The 3,738-nt window shown below is 41.7% G+C and overlaps 1 pseudogene; it reads left to right on the top strand.

Moving 5' to 3' along the window:
* Positions 1–2,372: 2,372 nt before the first annotated feature.
* On the top strand, positions 2,373–2,500 carry LOC114905366 (annotated as a pseudogene).
* Positions 2,501–3,738: the final 1,238 nt, after the last annotated feature.

Below are 3,738 nucleotides of genomic sequence, written 5' to 3'. Positions count from 1 at the left end.
GAAAAGCTTCTGCACAGTGAAAGAAATCATCCACAAAATTAAAAGACAATCTACAGAATGGGGAAAAACATTTGTGAACCGTACATCTGATAAGGGGTTAACATCCAAAATATATAACCAACTTATACAACTCAATGCACAAAAACCAATAATCCAATTTTTAAAATGAGCAAGAGGCCTGAACAGACATTTTTCCAAATACAGTATATGAATGGCTAACAGGTACATGAAAAAACATCATTAGTCATTAGGGAAACACAAATCAAAACCACAATATCCAACTCCTGCCTGTTCGGATGGCAATTATAAAAAGACAAGAAATAATAAATGCTTGATGAGGATGTGGAGAAAAGGGAAACCTTGTGCACTATAAACCGGTACATGTGGAAAACAGTATGGAGGATCCTCAAAAATAGAACTACCATATGATGCAGCAATTTCACTTCAAGGAATATATCCAAAAGAAATGAAAACACTAACTCAAAACGATATCTGGGGGCTTCCCTGGTGGCACAGTGGTTAACAATCCGCCTGCCAATGCAGGGGACACGGGTTCAAGCCCTGGTCCGGAAAGATCCCACATGCCGTGGAGCAACTAAGCCCGTGCCCCACAGCTGCTGAGCCTGCGCTCTAGAGCCCGCAAGCCACAACTGCTGAGCCCGCGTGCCACAACTACTGAAGCCTGTGCGCCTGGGGCCCGTGCTCTGCAACAAGAGAAGCCAACGCAGTGAGAAGCCTGCGCACCGCAACTAAGAGTAGCCCCTGCTTGCTGCAACTAGAGAAAGCCTGCGCACAGCAACGAAGACCCAACACAGCCATAAATAAATAAATAAATAAATTTATTTTAAAAATGATATCTGCACCCCTATGTTCATAGCAGCATTATTTACAATAACAAGACATGGAAACATCAATGGCTGAATGGATAAAGAAGTTGTGATATACATACACACACACACACACACACACACATACATACCATGGAATATTATTCAGCTATAAAAAAATGAAAAAAATCCTCCCATTTGCTATAACATGGATGGACCTTGAGGGCATTATGCTAAGTGAAATAAGTCAGACAGAGAAAGACAAATACTGTATGATCTCACTTTTGGAATAAAAAAAAAAACCAACATTCATAAAAGAGATCAGATTTGTGGTTACCAGAGGTGGGAGCAGGGAGGGGGAGATGATAGTCAAAAGGTATAAACTTCCAGTTATAAGAAAAATAAGTACGAGGGATGTAACATACACATGATGACCATCATAGTTAACACAGCTGTATGGAATAAATGAAAATTGTTGAGAATAAATCCTAACAGTTCCCATAATAACGAGAAAAACAGGGTTTTTTTGCTGCCTCTTTTTATTGTACCTATATGACATGATGGATGCTAACTAATCTTACTATAGTAATCAATTCACAATGTATAGAAGTTGAACAATTATGCTATACACCTTAAACTTATACAGTGATGTATGTCAATTATATCTCAGTAAAACTGAGGGTAAAAAAGAATGGGATAAATATAAATATATAATATTCACATATATTATTACAATAGTCCAGTTTAAAATTTGGATAATTTATTAAGTTACAATGTGGCATGAATTTGGAAAAACTGATCTAAAGCAATATTTTCCAAATTATACTGCACAGACATTAACCTGCAAGATAAGTAATCTATGGGAAACAATAGGGTTTGGTAGCTTAGATGGTGTGAGAAATGCTGTTAACTACAGCCTCCTCTTGGAAATTCACAATGTGTATTAACATATGAAAAGCTCCAAGAAGCAAAGATCCACCTATTTAAACTTGCTTAACCCAGTGTTTATTAAATAGGGCATTCATTCTTAAAACTCTTGGGGCTTCCCTGGTGGCGCAGTGGTTGAGAGTCCACCTGCCAATGCGGGGGACTCGGGTTCGTGCCCCGGTCCGGGTAGATCCCACATGACGCGGAGCGGCTGGTCCCGTGAGCCATGGCCGCTGAGCCTGCGCGTCCGGAGCCTGTGCTCCGCAACGGGAGAGGCCACGACAGTGAGAAACCCGTGTACGGAAAAAAAAACAAACAAACCCCTGTATCATATAATACCTATTAAACTGACGGACAATATAGTGTGATGTCATAGGTTCAAATCATGTCAGGTTAAGCGCATGGCCTTTGCAACAATACTGCCTGCATTTGAATCCTAGCTAGCGCTCCCACTTATTAGCTATTAGTTTCTTCATCTATAAAATGGATAATAATAATACCTACCTACATGCAAAGTATTTATAGCAGCACTGACAACACTATAAGCACTATATAATGTTGATTAACATCCAGCAGAATGAGTGTTCTAAGACACACTTTGGTAGAGAATCGAGCCCTAGCTTTGCGCAGTGGCAGTATCGTAGCCAATGAGGTTTATCCGAGGCGCAATTATTGCTAATTGAGAATCGAGCCCTTTAGAATTCTGGGGCTCGGGTCTCTCCATGGGAAGATTACCAACTCGTTGGAGACAGGGGTATATAATTATGACACAGTATGTTAAGTACTGAACAAGGAGCAAGTGAGGACTCTGGAACCGAGAGTAGGGACAGAATAATATTTCTAATGGTGAGGGACGGTTCAGGAGAGAATCCACAGCCAAATCGACAGAAATCCTAAAATGCGTGTAGGATTTCACCAAGCAGAGAAGTGGAGAATGATGGCAGCCAAGACCGGGCCTGGTTGGGAAACAGGAAGTAGCCTGATTTGACTAGAGTGCAATCTAAGTTGGAAGACGGGGAATGCACTGGAAATGAGGTTGCCATTAGATTGTTAACGGTCCTGTATCCCAAACTAAGGACCTTGAGGTTTCTTCCACAGGAATTAAGGAGCACAAATGTTAAAAACAACCAATCAACCAGGGGAGGATAAGTGTGGGAAGTGAGCTGAAGAGGAAAAGACTAGGCGCAAGGATAGATAATAGTTCAGGTAAGCAGAGAAGAAAAGAGCAGTCAGACTAGAGGACAGGAAAACAGGTTTAAAGGTACTTCAAACATAGCAAAATACTGGGTGTGACATTTAGAGAAAGTTTAGACATGGCAAAAAAAAAAAAAGAAGAAGAAGAAGAAAGAAAGAAAATAATTAGGTGTGAGGGATGAAAAGGCCAAAGGTGGTGGCAGTATCCCTGAGATGGATACAGGAGGAGTAGAAGCATACCCTGGGAGGGGTTGTGGGTTATCAAGTAGGTTCATGTCATGCTCAAATCTCTCCTGGTCTTGATCTCAGGAGGCAGGGCCAGAGACAGATGTGGGAGACATGAATCTGGGTGGTCATTAGTTAAGGGGATGGTTGGGCTCACCCTACAAGAGCATCAAAAGGAGGGAAAGGGGCCTGTCCTGTGTCAACTGAAAAATAATACACAACCTAAAAGTTGAGAGTTATGTTTTATTCGGCAGACAAAACTGAGGACTTAAGCCCGGGACACAACCTCTCAGATAGCTGAGGGACTGCTCCAAAGAGGTAAAGGAGGACCCAGGGTATACAGGAATTTTCACAACAAAGACCAGGTGTAGGAACATCAAAAGATTACTGTTAATTAAAGAAAACCAGATATCTCAAGTTAAGGAAGTTAGCGCTTTTCTGTGTACGGGAAGACGCAAGAGTCTGGGCTCACTGAAATCATTCCTTTGATATGCACCTCAGCTATCCGGGGCAGTGTCCTGTGCTTTCTCATCCTGAGTCTCCTCAGGGTGCACAGCTGCGGGTG

This window comes from Monodon monoceros, unplaced genomic scaffold (genome assembly GCF_005190385.1).
Source record: "Monodon monoceros isolate NGI ecotype Baffin Bay Population unplaced genomic scaffold, NGI_Narwhal_1 Super_Scaffold_21, whole genome shotgun sequence".
In the NCBI taxonomy this organism is placed as follows: domain Eukaryota; kingdom Metazoa; phylum Chordata; class Mammalia; order Artiodactyla; family Monodontidae; genus Monodon; species Monodon monoceros.
Note: the sequence above shows the minus strand (reverse complement) of the source record. Positions and strands in the feature narration are given on the sequence as shown.